General features: G+C 43.6%; 1 protein-coding gene across 1 annotated transcript in view; it reads right to left on the reverse strand.

The window, feature by feature from the left end:
- DENND2B (DENN domain containing 2B) overlaps positions 1-19,515 on the reverse strand; it is a 108,745-nt gene extending 89,230 nt beyond the window's left edge. The window contains exon 1 of the mRNA XM_047072147.1: positions 19,445-19,515. The gene's annotated coding sequence lies outside the window, so the exon portion shown is untranslated. The remainder of the gene's footprint in view (positions 1-19,444) is intronic.
- Between the last annotated feature and the right edge of the window lie 365 nt (positions 19,516-19,880).

Raw genomic sequence — 19,880 nt, forward strand, 5'->3', positions numbered from 1 at the left:
GATATGACCTCATATCCATCAGAATGGCTAGAATTAGCAACACAAGAAACAACAGGTGTCAGGGCGCCTGGGTGGCTCAGTTGGTTAAGTGTCCAACTTTGGCTCAGGTCATGATCTCGTGGTTCATGAGCTCAAGCCCTGTGTCAGGCTCTGTGCTGAGAGCTCAGAGCCTGGAGACTGCTTCAGATTCTGTGTCTCCCTCTCTCTCTGCCTCTCCCCCACTCATGCTCTGTCTGTCTCTCAAAAATAAATAAACATTAAAAAATGTTTTTAAAAAGGAACAACAGGTGTTGGTGAGGATACGGGAAAAAGGGAACACACTCTTGCACTGCTGGTGGGAATGCAAACTGGTGCAGCCACTCTGGAGAAGAGTATGGAAGTTCCTCAAAAAACTAAAAACAGAACTACCCTATAATCCAGCAATTGCACTATTAGGTATTTACCCAAAGAATATAAAAATACAGACTCGAAGGGGTACATGCACCCCAATGTTTACAGCAGCATTATCAACAATAGCCAAGCTATGGAGAGAGTCCAAATGTCCATTAGCTGATGAATGGATAAAGAAGATGTGATATATATATCACATGTGATATATATGACAGAATATTACTCAGCCATCAAAAACTGAAATCTTGCCATTTGCAGTGATGTGGATAGAGCTAGACTGTATTATGCTACATGAAATAAGTCGGTCAGAGAAAGACAAATACCATATGACTTCACTCATATGTATAATTTAAGAAACAAAACAGATAAACATATGGGAAGGAAGGAAAAAAAAGAGAAGAGAGGGAAACAAACCACAAGAGACTCTTAATGACAGAAAACAAACTGTGGGCTGACAGAGGGAGGCACATGGGAGATGGGCTAGATAGGTGATTGGTACTGAGGAGGGCACTCATGATGAGCACTGTGTGTTGTTGTATGTAAGTGATGAATCACTGAATTCTAGTCCTGAAATCAATATTGTACTGTATGTACCTAAAATGTAAATAGATAGATAAATAAATAAATTTTTAAAAAATATAATTAGGTGGGACCTAACTAGTTTAGTATCCAGGACCTTAAATAATTATTCTTCTTCCTTCTCTCAGTTCAAAAATCTTCCTTAATCTTGTAAGCATCCAAGTTTCTTCACTCTTCTTCCTGCTGCTCCCCTCACCCAGAGTCACAACCTTCCTGGATGTTGTCTTAACATCCCTTTGACTTTGGCCCTTTAGTCTCCTCAGCACCAAGCATGTAATTGTCTCTCTGCTCTCACCTCAGCCAGGCTGAGCTCACCTCACCAGGTTTAAGAACAAGGCTTTCATGTCACACTACCCAGGTCTAATGTGTCAAATATGATTGCACGTAGGATTCACTATAAAGTTTCTCAGAAGAGGAATGATGCAATTTTCCCCACACATCAAGAAAAGGAATCTGGCTGCACTGTGTAAGGATAATAGCAAACAAACAAAAAAAACAGGATTGGCAATCAGAAGACTTGGGCACAATTCCTTGATCTCCCTCTCTCGCTAAAGGCCTTTATATTGCAAGAATTTGAATATTGGTAGCCTCACTCACAAAAAACATTAATGTAGGGGCACCTGAGTGGCTCAGTGTGTTAAGCATCCCACTTTTGGTTTCAGCTCAGGTCATGATCTCAGTTTGTGAGTTGGAGCCCCACCTGGGGCTCTGTGCTGACAGCAGGAAGCCTGCTTGGGATTCTCTCTCTCTCTCTCTCTCTCTCTCTCTCTCTCTTTCTGACCCTTCCCTGCTCTCTCTCTTCTCTCTCAAAATAAATTAATAAATGTTTTTTAAAAACACTAAAGTAAATGTAATAGACATTCACAAATTTTATAAAAAGAGCTGATTTAATAGGAGAAGGTTATTTTCAGGTATTTTATCAATAAAATTTAATTCTTACCTCAATCCTTACCAGAAACTTAGTTACAACTTAAATGTAAAAAATTGGAATGATAAACACTAGAAAAAAATCAATGAGTTGTATAATTCTGAGGAGGGAAGAAAACTTTTCTAAGTATGACACAAAATTCAACTCAAAAGCCACTAATGAGAGAAAAAACAAGCCCTGAAGGAAAATATCATACATTTGCCTAAATAAAAATTTAAGACATATGATCTATAAGATATATGAAAAGCAAGTAATTAACATAAAAAGTCAAAACTTAAAAATAAACTGAGGGGAAAAATATCAGCAACTTATATGGAAAACAGTTCTAACGTAACATGTTATTTAAAAGCTCTTACTGAATCTACAAGATAAAATAATGACCAAATAGAAAAATGAACAAAGTATTTGAACCAAAAATTCCCAAAAGAATGAACACAGCTACCAGTGAGCATAAAAGGTGTTCAATTTCACTAACAAGTAAAGAAATCCTAAGTAACAAATAAGAAATCCTTTTCGCCTATCAGATCGGCAAAAATTACAATCGTTTATAAGATTTACAACAGCCATGTTGGCAAGGGTGGGGGAGAAACAGGCACCTTTACATACTGTTGATGAGAATTACATTGATGCAACTTCTCTGGAAAGTGGTTAAGCAATATTTATTAACATCTTAAATGAGCATGCCTTTGATCAGCAAATCTTCCCTTCTAGGAATTTTGCCTAAGGTAGTACAAGTACTACAACGCTGGGGCAAAGACAGCCGTGTGCTGCTGGCTACTGCAGCCCTGTTTATAACAGTTGAAATTGGAAACAACTCAAGTGTCCATCAATAGGGGCTTGGTTAAATAAATTACATTACATCCACCTGAAGAAACACAATGCTGCTGTTCAAAGTAATGTACTGACATGGAAAAATAGCCTAGATAAATTACCAAGTGAAACCATTTTCAGTAGAGTATAATCTTGTTATTCATTTTTTAATTGGGGCAAAACATATATAAAATCTACCATCTTAAGCATTTTTAAGTTTACAATTCAGTGACATTAATTACATTCACAATCTTGTGCAACCATCACCACTATCTATTTCTAAAACTTTTTCATCACCCCAACAGAACTCTGTAACCATCATTATACAATAGCTCCTCATTGTCCCCTCTCCCCAAATTCTTGGTAACTTCTAATTTACTCTATCTCAATGAATTTGCCAATTAAAGATATTGCACATAAGCAGAATCATACGATATCTATCCTTTTGTGTCTGGTTTATTTCACTTAGCACAATGTTTTCAAGGTTCATTCACACTGTAGCAAGTATCAGAACTTCATCCCTTTTTATGGATGAATAATATTCCATTGTGTGCATACACCACATTTTACTTATACATCAGCAGGTGAACATTTGGATTGTTTCCACCTTTTGGCTACTGTGGGTAATGCTGCTACGAATATTGGCATATAATTATTTGAGTCCCTGTTTTCAATTTTGGGGGGCATAAATACCTAGGAGTGGAGTTGCTGGGTCACATCGTAAGTTTTAGCTTTTGAATTTGTTCCCCAACAGCTGTACCATTTATATTCCCACCAGCAGTGTATGAGGATCCTAATTTTTCCACATCCTCGCCAATACTTTTTATTTTCCATTTTTGGTTAGAATATAATCATTTTTATAAAAATAAAATAAATGTTTATATAAATGTATTGTAGAGGAAACTGTTAACAGTGATTATACTCCTGGGGCACCAGTTTATAGGAAAGGCTCATATTCCAACATGTATTTTCCTATTGTGTAAAAGTTTACAGAACAAATGTATTACTTTTGTTATTAAAAAAATACTTTTTAAAAATATTTACTTATTTTGAGAGAGAGAGAGCAAGTGGCAGAGGAGCAGAGAGAGATTGGGGGAGAGAGAATCCCAAGTACACGCTGTCACCACAGAGCCCAACACAGGGCTCGATCTCACCAACTAGGAGTTCATGACCTGGGCCAAAATCAAGAAGAGTCAGATGCTCAACCAACTGAGCCACCCAGGTGCCCCCCACCAAAAAAGGTCTTAAAGGAAAATTAACCTGAGATAGTTTCATGCACGCTTACTAATTTGAAATTGTAACACATTATAGTTCTTGTGAAATGTTTACAGCAAAGCCCTGAATCAAAAGTCAATTCCCCGTCCTGGCTCCGCACCTTGGGCGCTCGGTTTTCTCACCTGACGCAAGTGGGACTCTGACGCAAGTGGGACTGGACCAGAGTTCCCAACCACAATGCCAAGAATGGGTTATGGTTGTGTAGACATCGCGACTCCTTCAAGCCCCAGGGCAGCACTGGGGCTCAGCGCTACCAGGAGCCTCCTCCTGTTATCCCAACGTGCCTTACAAAAGTTATCACTTCTTGTGTGTGCAGGGATAAGAAAAAGGTTGGGCAGTGCTAGGTCAGGTAACCTTTAATATCTCTTCCCATACTGAAACAGAATTCTACAACTGTGCTGAACTAATGAGCAAAGCTAAGAAAAGGGGGGTGTCAGGGAAAATCTAAGAGTCACCTACCATAGAGGAGAAAATGGAGATCCTTCCCCAAGGAGAGAAGCAAGCACAGACAGTGATTCAAGAAATGAGAACCTCAAGGAAGAGAGGGCAGCTTATGATTATTCACTCAAGTGTCTCACATGAAGCCACAGATCCTGAAACAGAGAGCAAGGGAACACTGCTTGGAGCGACACTGCTCTGGGAGAAGCATCCCAAAGATACCCACGTGGGCAGCAGACAAGTAGAACACCTGACCTCTGTGGGAAGAGGCACTGAGAGGCCTGGCTAAGCGAAAGCCAAGTGAAATCCTCTCTTCCAGGTGTTCTCAGACTATCAGCTGCCAACTGTGGACTTTGTCCTGGAAACTCAACTCCTGGGCTAAAGAGATAATCTCCCAGGCATGTCCTGTGTAAACCTGGCTAATCAACACAACACACTCAGAACTAAGCCTGACGGCAGTCCCTAAAACAGTCCTGCCAACCAGGGGGTGTGCTAAAGGGCAAGGTGGGAGCTCATCCTGGCATAAATGTCATCTCTCCTAATAGAACCAAGAGGCCAGGATGGGCATTTTCCAAAAATAAGTCAAACAGCTGCTTAGAGACAAGCACTCAGCTGGAAACCTCATCCGGAAGTGATATGGATATCGTGAGAAGAGTCACTGTGACTGAGGGCATGGACCTTTACTGGGCTTTGTTGACATTACAGTGGTAAGCCACCCAAGAGATTCTAAAGTATAGACATGAAATTCTAGGTCACTGAAAGAAGGCATACGGATTACATCTGGCCCTCACACCCTTTTTGAATCTCAGCTGCTGAGCCTCTTACACAGTGGTTCCCAACCAGCAGCAGCACTTAGAAACTTGTTAAAAATGCACACCCCCAGGCCCCACTCCAGATCTACTGAATTGGAAACTAGCTCTCCAGGTGAATTTGGAGCCCCTCTCAAGTCTGAAAACCTACAATCTGGAGTTCAGATCCTCCAGACTTCCCTTATACTCAGTTTTAAATAAGCTGTGAGAGACTGGAATACTGCCCTCACTAGTTATACCCAGTAAGACAAGTTTCCTCCCACCCCCATTCTATCTTCCACACGGTCTCACAGGTTTCTTTTCTACCAACCAAATCCAATTGTGTTCCTTTCCTATTTTCAAAAGAAGGATTCTCCAGTACCTGGAGGGTTCAAGCCCTTAAAGATCTGACCAAACCAATCTTCTTAGCCTCACCCCTAATTCGTCTGTATGTACCTACTCATGGTAGGTGAGCATCTCATGTTTGCTCAGCGAATCAGTGCTAAAGATAAAAACGTTGTCTACATGAATCTTTCCTAACCACACATCTTTTCCTCCAGAAGCAAAGTGGTTACTAAAACAGACAGGGACAGGGGAGACAGGAAAGCAGAATCCCATTACAAAAGAAAATTCCTCTGTGTGTCAAGAATCCATGCTAAATCTGAAATTCAATCTCACCCTGCTCTGCCCTTCAAACTATTCCATCTAAGCTGGCTGACAAGGCTGAACACAGATCTCATGAACACCGAGGAATGAGAGTTTACAAACAGCCCACACATTTTCATTTCAGAATCCTGACCCTTGCTTTATAGAATCCAAACAGGATCAATCCTTCAAAAAAGGAAGTATCCACCAATAGAAACTAGTCAATGTTCAATTTCCAGCAAGTGAAAGTTGTGGCCTGTTAAATTTATTTCCTCAAACATTTCCAATGAACTTTGAGATTCTAAAAGAAACCTGTGAACTAGGAAATCATAGTTTATTTACAAATGCTAATTTACTGAAAATTAGTTATATTTTCCCAAAACAAATTCTATCTTTTTACTATAAAACAGAAGGAATCGTAATCTAAGACATCTAACTACTTGTGGAATATTGTTAATGAAAAAGACCATCACTTCTCCTACCCAAAGAGTTATGATTCAGGTTATCTGCTTCTGAGTCTTGCCACCTACCCCCAGCCTCCCCGGTTTTTTATTTGGAATGGAATTCTCCATACTTAACCAGGTACTCCTTTCAGAGAAAGTTGAAAAGAACTCATTAAAATCGACAAACATCCAAAATCTATCCTAGCTCCCAATGGATAGATGGCAGAACATAACAGTAAACAACACATAACAGTTCAGAGGGAAAATGCACATGAAGTATGTTAGATAACTAAAAGAAAGTACAGTTGGTATACCAATTAGAGTGGAGGTATAAAAGGAGCATATCCTTTGGAATCAGACAGGCTTAGATTTGGATTTTAAGCAAGTTAGCCACTCTCAGTTCCTCATATGTAGACATCAAAATATCAGCAAATTCACTCAAAGATGACTGTGAGAATTTACTGAAATGATGTAAGTAAAAATGCCTGGTGTAATACAATGCCTGGAATACAGAAAGCATACTACTAATGATATACCACAAACCTAAAATATACAGCAGTTTTTAAAACATATATTGCTTGATCCCAAGAATTATGCAGCATGGAATTATACTTATTCCACTTCTTTTAGCTAATTAGCTAGGCCTATCCCCACTCCAGATCCCCCTCAATTTCCCCATATTTTTTCTTGATTCTTCTCAATCAAATCCAATGTTCCTCTTAGCCATCCCTTTCACATTTTGACATCCTATCTCTGGTTGTGCCACAGACCTAGAATGTACACCCTTCACATTGGTTCTCCAAACTCCTTACCATGGCCAAAAGGCTGTACCTGAACTAGCCTCTACCAACATTTTATGCCCTTATAATCACTGGCTCCTTATATTCTAACAATGAACTTCATGTTCTTTCAACATGCCAAGCTCTTTCCTACCTCAGGGCCTTTGCCCTTACTGTTCCCTCCTCCAGAAATGTACATGCCCCAAACCTGAACATTCACAATTTCTTTTTGTGCTTGAACTTGCAGCTCCAATGTCCCATTCTCAGAGAGGCTTTCTCTAACTCCTCTTTTAATAGCTTTCAAGTTCCTGCTACTCTCTCTCTTTTACATCACCACTATTTCTCTCATAGCTCATATCACTATCATTATCTCATTTATTGTTTACTTATTTACTGACTGCTACCCCAAACATTTTAAGCTCCATGACACATATACTTTGCTGTCTCAGTCATCTCTACATATAGAACAGTGCCTAGACCAGAATGGGTACTCAATAAACATGTAATAAATAAATGAATGAATAAATAAAAAGTTTCTAAACAAGAGGTGCAGAGTTTGACACACACACCCCACACCCTACTTCTCTACCTGGTAGCAGAAGATGGAATCTCCAGGAAAGAGTGTAAAGTAAAAAGAGAAAGGCTCTTATAAATAATGCTGCAATAAATATAGGGGTGCATATATCTTTTCAAGTTAGTCTTTTGTTTTCTTTGGGTAAACATCTACTAGTGGAATTACTGGATCAGATGATATTTCCATTTTTTAATTTAATTTTTTTAATGTTTATTTCTACTTGAGAGAGAGAGAGAGAGCACAAACAGGGGAAGAGAGAGAGAGAGAGAATCTGAAGCAGGCTCCAAGCTCTGAGCTGTCAGCACAGAGCCTGACACGGGGCTCAAACCCATAAGCCATGAGATCATGACCTGAGCCAAAGTCGGACGCTCAACTGACTGAGCCACCCAGGCGCCCCGGTATTTCCATTTTTAATTCTGAGAACCTTCCATACTGTTTTCCACAGTGGTTGTCCCAATTTACAATAGCCAAGATATAGAAGCAACTCAAGTGTCCATCAAAAGATGAATGGATAAAGATATGGTACACACACACACACACACGCTTTGGAATATTCCTCAGCCATAAAGAATAATGAGATCCTGGCATTTGTGACAACATGAATAGACCTAGAGGGTATAGTGCTAAGTGAAATAAGACACAGGAAGACAAATACCATACAATTTCACTTATATGTGGAATATACGAAATGCAACAAACAAACAAACATACAACAACAAAAAACAAACTCTTAAATACAGAGAATACACTGGTGGTTGCCAGAGGCGGGGGCAGGTGGAGGAATGGGCGAAATAGATAAGAGGGATTAGGAGGCACAAGTTCCCGGTTACAAAATAAATACATCATGGAGATAAAAAGTGCAGCATAGGGAAAATATTCACTAATATTGTAATAACCTTGTGTGGTGACAGATGGTGACTACTTGGCGTGGTGAGCACTGAGTAATGTATAGAATTGTCAAATAACTATGCTGTACACCTGAAACTAACATAACATTGTATGTTAACTATACTTCAATTAATTTCTTAATTAATTTTTTTAAGGCTGAGGAGAAATAAACTCTTGGGGAACACAAACAGTCATCCCAACTCCCCTGCTGACAAAACATTAACTACTCTCAGGGCCTGGGATGATGTCAGAGGTGTTACTGTCTCCATGGCTTCTTACCACCATCACTGCCTTTTTTACCACCCGTCTCCTCCCAGCCAGCTCTTCCAGCACAGGGGAGCAGTAACTCACTCCTGAGCAGCAGTGAGGACTCAAACCCAGAGACACAGAGACACAGAGAGGACAGTGCTGCCCATACCACTTCAAAAACAGCAATTTATCTGGCAATCTTTCCATGTGCGTCTGAACCCAGACTGGTGAGTGAATCAGGGGGTTAGAGGGAAGCAAAGAAAATAAAAAATTTCAGTGCTCTCTTCCCTTCCTAGATTCCAAAGCCTCAATTCTCTGAACACAGCAGCTGAGTTGGTCAAGTCACAGACTGCCAACCAAGGTCACTGCCATTGCCAAGTTCACCTCAGCTGTCCCAGGTATTTTCCTCTGGCATTCAAGTACCACGCTTCTTTATAGATGCTGGGGTCAGTTAAGTTCTTTAGTTTCCTTTCCCTATTTGTATCTGTTTTACCAAGTGACAGAGTACTGTATATGCACACACAGATCTGACCTTTTTCTCCTCAGATGAGTGCAAAATCTCTATGTGTGGTTTCTATACCATATGCTCTTGGCCACTTTTAATCACCCCTTCAGAACACACGATAGGTCAAAAACTGCTAATAAACTAAATGGGGTGAAGGATTCTGGCATAACTTTGTGCCAAGAAAACTTACCTCCTATAAGGAGTGCCAGGCATGGTTTTGGCAGCCGTAAGTCCCATCAAGGCTGAGCCTCTCCCAGCCGTACAGGGAGCTACTGTAGAGTCTGAGTGCCTGCCTACACAAGTAAAACTGCAGAAGAAATACAATGTTTGACCCTAATCTTCAGAGTTTGGTCTTCTCTAAAGCACAAAGAACCTTAAATTATAAACAGCCTAACTCAAAGGGAAAATCTGTGAAACACCTACTCCCAGGAACTCCCCATTCTGCCCTAGGCCTGCTTGGGTTCAGCAGGCCCATAAATTGGCACTGTTGATATGACCTTTCCAGGCTATATTTCAACAAGAGATAACAACAAAGCTGAGAGCTTTGGTAGCACTCAGAGGAGATTTGAAGGACTTAAAACATGCTGCTAAGTTTGGCAGCAAAAGTTCCTGTTTCTTACAGCTGGAAAAGGAAATCTCTTTATAATTATACTTGTAGATAAGACACACCGAGCTACTCATGCTACTCATTCTAGTTAGGAACAGATTAGAGCCAACTCATCCCAATCCACCATTCCTCTGAGATTGATCTGAGTGAGCACTGTGGGGTGCGGGGGCAAGTCTCACCTGGGGCTGAGGAGTCAACGTACCTACAGGGAAGATAAAGTGCCAGGAGCTTCTCAGTGGGGCTTACTGTCATAGCCACTACCACTTGCTCAGAGATACTTGCCACTCTTCATTACCTAGCTCTACTTTCTGTCATCCCACTTCCCATCTTCCTCTTTTACCCAGGGTTCTGCCATGCCCCTAACTCCAGTGCCATATAACATGTGTTACTCATCACAGAAGGTCCTTTAAACCTACATGCTCTTTTGGCTCAGATTCTCTTTCTGGTTTACATATTTCTTTACAAAAGCAAAGTACAAGAGTTACAATCTATGTACTGATTGCAGGACACTTATTACTGCTCTGCTGATACTAGATGTCTGCCCAAAACATGGAGGAAGGGAACATCGCTCCACATTTCTCAGCAGAACAAACCAGACAAACCAACCATTCGGAAACAAACTCTGCTTGGCTTACAAGGTAATAAGATATATAACAGTAATTGCTCACATTTCATTCAGCACCAGATACAAGGTACTATGCTAAGCACGTGACACTTAGGCCTTACCACAACACTACAAAATAATACAATTAGCACTTCTGTTTCACAGAAAAGGAGCTGGGGCATGGACAGGCTCCATAACTTACCCAAGATCTCAGAACTAGTAAGTAGCAGAACCAGAATATGAACCCCTACTGTCTGCCTCCGGAGCCCAGGCTCTAAATGTCACTCTTTCATTAGACAGCTCTTCTCGTAACACACAGGTTTTTCTTTGAGCACCAATGGCTCGCTTCAAATCCTGAAGGAAACACTGACATTTTTCTCCACAGAGAGAAGGAAATAGTGATGGCAGTACTTATTCACAAAGCTGATCTGAGTCTATACAGCAGAACAAATAAGTACCCTAAACATCTGTCAACCAAAATTTCCCCAGGAGCACCAAGTGAAACCCACCACCTTTCTTACTAACCTGGTAGATTTTCTAACTTACTAAAGGCTGGAGCCTCTTTGCAGGTTGTTACAACCAAGCCCTGTGCATCTGAGAGCAAGATTCCAGGCTCCAAGTTATGAGAACCAAGTCAAATGCTTTCTAGAATCCAGCTGATAGGATTAAAAAAAAAAAAGCTATGCAAATATTTTTTAAGCATAAGCAATATATGTTGGCCAATTTGGGGAATAATTTTATAGAACTTCAGGGAATCTAGTTGGAAAGACAAGACATATGCATTTAAGAGTCAAGTCAAAATGTCAATGAAAACATTCTACCTAAACCCCCCACTTTCTTTTTTTTGTTTGTTTTTTAAACTTTTTTTTATTTATTTATTTCGGACAGAGAGAGACAGAGCACGAACGGGGGAGGGGCAGAGAGAGAGGGAGACACAGAATGGGAAGCAGGCTCCAGGCTCTAAGCCATCAGCCCAGAGCCCGACGCGGGGCTCGAACTCACGGACCGCGAGATCGTGACCTGGCCGAAGTCGGACGCTCAACTGACTGCGCCACCCAGGCGCCCCTAAACCCCCCACTTTCTAGAAGAGGAAACTGAAGCCTAGAGAAGCCAAGGTTACTTCCCCAAGGTCACCCAAAAGTCACCAACAGATCCAGGACTAAAGCTCAGATCTGCTGACCACCTGGCCAGGGCTCTCTGTACTGCTATATGGAGGCCGAGGAACCCACAGGAGGGACAGATCTCAAACAACAATTACAGCTAACAATTACTGAAAGCATATTTGTGCCAGCAACTAAGCTAAGTGCGCTATATAAATTCACTAATTTGGTGCACCTGGGTGGCTCAGAAGGTTAAGTATCCAACTTTAGCTCAGGTCATGATCTCATGGTTCATGGATTCGAGTCCCACATCAGGCTCGATGCTGACAGCTCGGAGCCTGCTTCACATTCTGTGTCTCCCTCTCTCTCGGCCCCTCCCCCTCCAAATAAGTAAACATTTTAAAAAATTATTAAAAAAAATTAACTCATTTAACCCTTACAACAAACCTTTGAAAGGAGTAAGATTATTCCCAATTTACAGATGCAGACACTAAGGTTTAACAAAGGTTAACTCCCCAGAGATCCACAGATAGTAAGAGGAAGAGCCAGACTACTAAGCACGTAGGCTGGCTACAAAGGGTCTTAAAGGATACACAGGTAGGATTCATGGAAGTAGAAGGACCAACAGCAGCTTGTGAAGGGCGGCCAATGTTGGGGGAAGGAGGACCTAGGGCCCTGACTGGGCAGGCTGCCAGGAAGCAACTGGCAAGAAGAAGTTCTAGTCTGCCATGACAGTGAAGGTTAGGCATCCTACAGGAGGGTAAAGCAGAGCCTCTGAAGCTGGGGTGAGAAGGACCACCGTGGAGACTCTCCCCAGGTGTCAGAAAGGTGAATAAAATGCAAAGTATAGGGACACCTGGGCGGCTCAGTCAAAACTTCTTGGTTTCAACTCAGGTCATGATTTCACGATTTGTAAGATTGAACCCCACATCAGGCTGTGTGCTGACAGCGTGGGGGCTGCTTGGGATTCTCTCTCACCCTCTTCCTCTGCCCCTCCCCCTTCTCACTCTCTCTCTCTCTCTCGAAATAAATCTTTGAAAAAAAAAAAGAGAGAGATGCCCGCTGTACTCTTCAAAATGCTGCACTAAGTTCATAATGATAATGGAAAGCACCGAACCTTTACTAGGTGCCAGGCACTGGCTGAGAGCCTTACAGGTGTCATTTCATTCACTCCTTGGCACAATGCTAACAAGCTAAGTACTACTATTATACATTTCACAGATGCCTCACAGAAAAGGGAGGCTCAGGGAGATTAAACAACTTGTCCAAGGTCACACAGCCAGTAACTGTAATGGCAGGTTCTAAACCTAGGCGTGTAAGACCCTTGGGCACCAGCTCTTCATTACCACACCTTGCTGCACTGAGACATTCACAGTAAGTGCAAGTGGTCCATTCCACCACACACGCACTGAGCATCAAGAGTCACTGATAGCTGAACAAACACATTGCAGGTTGATTCATTTAAAAGCAATCTATGATATTTAGCTGTCAGAACTCCATCAGGGAGCTGTGTTCCAAGACGTAAGTGAGCACACCAAAATTCACTTCCTCTAACAAGGCTAAAGAGTTCTGAAAACTAGCTGACTATATAGTTTTCTTTCCAATTTTTCCCTTTCCCTTTTCCTATCCTCCCACACCCAATTCACTGACACTCTCAGAGAAACTTCAACAGAGACCTAGAACCCTCTCCCTCCTCATATTTCCAGTCCTTTATAGTTGGCTTTCATCCATCATTCAAACAGTACTTCACATCAGAGTCTAAGAGTTGGCTATTCCTCCTTCTTCCCAGCCTAACGCATGAGATGATCATTAACCCTACCTGCAAAACGCCAAACTTCAGTGGGTCTTTGTTTCTTCTTTCTTAGTCGAACACACAGAGGCTCACTTTGGGGAGGAAATAACTACAATACAACATCTAACATAATATATATATGGGATAAGTCCCTCACTTGCTACTATCTAGACCCTCCCCAGCCCTTGGCCTAGCCACTCTGTATTCACTGACAAAATGGGTGAACAGACTAAGAGGGCACATGGGTACCAGAGATGCCTCTGAGCCCAAGAGCAAATGAACAGGGGTGTCAACTCCAATGCCGGCCTCCCAGGACACAACGCTGTCTCATTGGGTCCCCCGGGGACAGGCCAGCCTTCTGCTAAATTGTAAAGGCCTCCTAGAGCAGCCCAAGAACTACCTTCTATCTCCCCTGCTTCCCCTCAGAACTACCTTTCCCCAGTCCCCTTGCCCAGGGCCTTTCTCCTGTTTCCTTCTAGTTTTCCTACTGCTTCAGATCTTGTCTCCCCTAACTCCCAGTTCATTTCATTTTCCCCAGGGTCAAACAGTCCTTCATTCACTGTACTGTTTCTCATTAGTCAATCTCTAGCTCATATACAAACCCCTTCAGAGACAAGTCACACAGAAGAGGAGTCTATCTTTGAGAAATGGGTGGTTTATATGACAAACACTTAGAAACAGGTCAGCTTTCATACCCTAATTGCATATATAATTCACCTTTTATAGATACAGTGCAATCTAACATATAGGCAGTTTTTAGATGAGAATATTGTGATCATTTCAATAGCCCTTCAAGAACAGTATATCAGAGCCAGAGATAATAAGAGAAGGGATCTTTGGAGAAATCCTACAATGAGGTCTAAACTCATTTAACATCCTCCTCTCCCCTCAACACACAAATACACACAGGCAAGTTTTCTAGGTCTTACAGGTGGAAACAGAGACACTGGGGATTTTTCTATCAGGCAATATTATGCAGCATATTCCCCTAAGATAGATGCACCCAGCATTTTACTGCACCCACCTACTGAGATAGATGCACACAGTGCCTCCTCCCAAGCCAAAAATAGATGCTCAGAATCTCCCTCCCCATCCCCAGGAGAAGGTGCTCACTAATGCAAGTTCTCCCTCAGGCTTTATAGAGAAATCTCTGCAGACTATGCCAGATGGTAATTTTTTTTTTTCTTTCATGCCCTCCTGGCCCCTTCTCCACTTTCCATGGTTACTCTAACTCAAAGAACTCAATTATCTACCAGCAGATTTCCCCCTCCCCCACCCCTGTCCACCCTAAACACCCTCTTCTTCCAAGCTAATGTAAAGGCTCAGAAGGGAGGCCAAGCCAACACTCTGCAGGGCGGCTGCCTGGACTCCTCTAGGCTCAGATACACATTCCCTTCGCTTGGCTGCCTTGGCAAACTCTCTTGGGCCCAACACTGGAAATCAGGAGACTCCAGGGCAGTGACACATAACAGACAAAGAGAAGCAACAAGAAGACATGCTCTTCAGTCTCTCAGCCCCACCTGCCTGCAGGGAGGTGTTCTGGCAGTCCCAGACTCTGACCTTTCCACCTCCTCCCCGTGGTCCTCCCCAAAGTAGTTCTTAGAATCAGATTAGGTACACACGGAGCACAGCCTCTCTTACTTATAACTCAGCAGTGTTGCCAAGATATCTGGAGTCAGAGGCACCCCTGCATACTGTAAACCCACACCCTCCATTCCAGGGACAGGGTAGAGCCAGCAGAATTCAGGATGCCCTAGGCCTGTCCTCTAAGGCATTTCAAAGTTTCAACTTCCTTGGGTAACTGATTATTCTAATTTTAGAGAGAGGGAGCCCAGAGGGAGAGTATGTAGGAAGGGCGGTAGAGGAAGGGGAGAGAGGGAGTGAGAACAGGAACGTTACTTTTCAATCCTTAAAGAATATGGAGGGATCCATCCAACGTGTGACTCACCTCTGGGAAGCTGGACTGAGCAGGAGTGGGGACCAGCTGCAGCCCCAATCTAAGCTACGGACCACTTCTCTGTCGGGCCTGAGAGGCTACTGTGATGGATTCACCTGAAAAAAGGCTCTGTTGTTAAACAATAACAGATCTGTCTCCTCAGGGTCTTCCCAGGGGCTTCTTCCCAGAGCCTACTCCAGGGCATGGAAGCTTGCCCTGTCCTGCTACAAAAGCTGAGGCTGCCAAATGGGGGGCCAGGTCTCTCCCTGTGTTCCCACCTAGCATGCCATGAGCCCTACACACTCCCTGAGAACAGATCTGGGTGCCCTTTCCTGAAGTCTCCCCACCCCTGCTTTTCTGTTCCTTGGCATAGTCCCAATGCATATCAAGAATCTCTGCCCTTGAAATTCCCACTTCCTCATTTCTTTCTTGTTTCCCTCTAAGCTGTAGCCATACAGGTTCCTAAAAGAGCTGCCCAGCCCCCAAGGAGCCTTTCAGAGTGATAACTGCCTGCCGGTTAAACCCTGTCTTTCATTTTTCTTTTTTTTAATTTTTTTTTCAACGTTTTTTATTTATTTTTGGGACAGAGAGAGACACTGCATGAACGGGGGAGGGGCAGAGAGAGAGGGAGACACAGAATCAGAAACAGGCTCCAGGCTCCGAGCCATCAGCCCAGAGCCTGACGCGGGGCTCGAACCCACGGACCGCGAGATCGTGACCTGGCTGAAGTCGGACGCTTAACCGACTGCGCCACCCAGGCGCCCCAAACCCTGTCTTTCAGACCCAGAACCCAGCTAGCAGAATGAGGGAACCAGCCCTCACAATCAGAAGCCTCTCTTCCAGCTACTGAAATGTATACCATAACTGCCAGGTAGTTAGCTGTGGGACACTGGAAAAGCGAAGGGTCTCTTGGAATCCTTCTCTTCTATACTAAACACATGAGTCGGGTAACCTAAGCAAAGAAAGCTTCATCTCTGAAACATCATTTATGAGGCTCAAACCTGCAGTGAACATCACTCTTCTATTTCCCAAAGAAAGCATCATTTGTTTCCTTTAATATCTCGAAGGACTTTTTAAAGGTTTTTTCTCATTTTTATTTATAAATGCACAAAAGAATAGGGCAATTTATAAATTGGGAAACTAGACCAGAGAGGCAAAATGCCTTTCCAGAAGAGAATGGGGCCATCATTCAAGCTTTAATTCACAACATCTCACATTATACAGGACTTGACTTGCTTAAAATTACTTTCATAGAAATTGTTTTAAGCTTATTTATTTTGAGAGAAAGAGAGAGAGAGAGAGTACAAGTTGGGGAGGGGCAGACAGAAGGAGAGACAGAACCCCGAGCCAACTCCACGCCATCAGCACAGAGCCTGATGCAGGGCTCAAACTCACAAACTGTGACATCATGACCTCAGTGGAGATCAAGAGGCGGACACTTAACTGACTGCACCACCTAGATGCCCCACTTTCACAGAAATTACCTCATTTTTGTTCCTCCCAACAGACCTGTTAAAGTAGTTATATCATTATCTCTCATCTCAGAGCTAATAAATCTAAAGGTCACATAGGTTAATGGTCTTGCCCATGGCCACCTTGATGGCAAGTAGCAGAACCTGACCATGGACCTAAGTCTCCTCACCTCAAATCCAGTACTCATTCTGCTACATCAAAAGAATGACCACCTGCTCACCCTCTTCATATGTGTGGGGGTGATAAAGTTAGAGGAACCCCAACCACAGCCACTTGAGTAGAAAAGTGGGATTCTGGATTTGCACTGCCCACTGACTCAGAGAAGCCTCCTCCTCACACCCCCAAATTTAAATCCCAACCAACAGTGCAATGCCATATGCTTCCAACAAAACAGAGGTTTCAACTAAGTGGAGGATCACTGGGAGTGTATTAAAAGGAGGCATCACTATAGCAGTGGCCCATCTGAGGTCCAGGGCCACGGAGTTCACCCTTGTGGACCCTCAGGCCACAATACTGATGCGTACATGTATACAATCAGGGAGCCCAAACTGGGGACATGGTCAGTGCTTTTACTGGCAAGCTGACCCGAAGTTAATCAGAAGGCCCCCTCATTGTCTGCCAGAATACAAAAGACATTCTGTTCAAAAAGTTCAAGAAGAAAAACCGAAGAGCCAGGACAGCAGCTGTTCCCTCAACCCACAGAGAAACCAGAGGCATCCACAATGTTCCCTAAGGCCCAGCAGTAAGTTTGAGATGTAACATGGCTGAAGCAGAAGCACATCTCCTGATAAGTCTCCACTGCAGGGAGTGTCTGCTGCATTAATGCTCCAAATAAGATCACTGAGAACCTAACTACCCCATCACCTATAAAAGTGCCTTTCTGGAAGGATCTCCTCTCCTAGGCCACACTGAGCTTAGCACACACCACTCCTCTGGGACAGAACAAGTTTCACCAAAGCACAGGACAAACAAAACAGGAATGCACAGTGTGGACAGTGCGTGCTCTGAGATTTGGTTAAAATATTAACCTGAAGAATCCATCACAGTACCTCAGTACTGTGTCTCCACAACCACAACCTCGTGCCTCATGTCTCCACAGGCAACCTAGTAGCAGCCACCACTGAGAGCTCACTCAGAGATATCTGTATAGGAAACCTCTTCACAGCCCCCACCCCCAGCCCAAAACACACACACACCTGCCAGCCTCCTTTAGCAAAGCCTGTGATGGGCCTTATTAATAAAGGAGGACAGCTTGCTTCTTTCCAAGTTACCTGAGGGAGAAACGAAGAGAGTGACCCTAGCTCAGATATCCCTAAGACAGTCCCTCTGTCCTAATAACTGCTCCAGAGACTGGGAACTCACCACAAGCTCCTAGCTGAGTTAATTGGAGCTTTTTCTTTTTTCACTACAGGTCAGACATAGCAACACCAAGAGACAAAACAGACAGTGTTCACTAGAACAAACCAAGCCACTCAAAAGACACTGGAGTTTCCACGTAGGAACTCCAAACACAATGCTGGAATGACGATAACTTGCTTTTTCTATATAAAAAAACTGTTTCTGTAAAATATCCTAAGCCTTTGTGCTAAATACAAGATGATGATTTCTACAGAAAAGTCTAAACACCTCAGGTTCAGCAAGAGTGAGATCAGCTAGATTTGCAAAGTCAAGAAAATTGGCTGTTTCCCTCCTCCTTAAGCTAATAGAATCCAACTGTTGGAGCATGACATCATTCCTGAGCCCCAAACCCTGAGCAGAGAGTACAGACTTATCCCTGCCTCCCAGAAAACAGCCCAAGACTATGGCCAGGAAAGGAGAAAAAACAATCCAAGCCGGAGCTGACCTTACCTGAAAGTCCCGGTGCTTTCCTGCCCACTCCATTCTCGGCAGAGTTTGGCTCACACCACAGTCTGTAAGGGAGCCCAGGGCCCCAAAATCCACTCGCTTAAGCTCCGATACCTGCTGCGAGCTTCCCACAGCTCCTTCCTCTGACCTTTCGTGGCGCTCCTTCCAGCCAAATGAGCAGAGCACTTCTAGCCGGCCAGGCCAGTTGTCATGGAGACCCTGTTCTCGCCAGCCAGCGTGCTCTGTGCTCTGGCTTGCTCTCTCTCTCCTGCTCTCGCTTGTGCGCTCGCGCTCGTGCTCTCTCTCTCTCTCTCTCTCTCTTTCTCTCTCTGTCTGTCTCCTCTCCTCTCTCCCCCTCCACCCCCCTTCTCTCCCGCTCTCAGTTCTGGGAGGCTTCCATGAAACAGCACTGTCTTTTGATCAGCTCGGGTTTTGCACACATTCCACTCCTCCTACCTCCCTTCCAGTCAAACAAGAGCTCTGGGCAGCTCCTGGGAACTTGCTTGAACAGTTAAGATGGGAGAAGGGAAAGACAGTGAGTGGACTTGTTTTCCTCCCCTCTAGTGTCTCATTTTTTTTTTTTTTTTAACTTGGAAGAAGCCTGGCCAGCAGGGAGGGAGCTAGCTGGAGCACTTGGGAGGGGAAGCAAGCCCTTCCTCTGGGTCCTGGAGTGTGGGTAGGAGGACCCAGATGCATTGCCTTGACTTGTTTGTGCACTTGGGATTTTCCGGGCAGCACTTGAGGCGGAAATGTATTCACATCCCAGGAGCTCGCCTGGACTGGCCTCTCCACTTACCTTGCTGCCTGCCCAGGTTGTGGCGATGGCTTTAACCAGTGCAGGGACTCATGGTACTATTGCTGATACCCAAGCAGTCTCTCATCTTCCTGCAACAGAGAGGAAAGACACCAGGTCAGGACCATTAAGAGTCCCAGACAAGTCCAGAGTCATAGCAGAAGCAACAAACAAGATACAAACACAATCTCATCTCTCTGCCCTGCTCAGGACCTACAGCTAAAGCCCCTGGATGTCTGTGAGCTGCTGTCACAGCCGGGGATACTATCATTTTTGTCCAAGAGCCAGCACAGTGCCTAGGACACAGCAGGCCCTCTCAATTCAATCCCCCCATGTATATTTCTTCTTTGTGATCCCGCAACCCTGGGATCATGACCCGAGCTGAGATCAAGCTCAGTTGGATGCTCAACCAACTGAGCCACACAGGCGCCCCATGACC

The sequence above is a fragment of the Lynx rufus genome, unplaced genomic scaffold (assembly GCF_022079265.1).
Source record: "Lynx rufus isolate CCGP_SWC_20201006 ecotype Redwood Valley unplaced genomic scaffold, mLynRuf1.p SCAF_9, whole genome shotgun sequence".
Classification (NCBI taxonomy): Eukaryota; Metazoa; Chordata; class Mammalia; order Carnivora; family Felidae; genus Lynx; species Lynx rufus.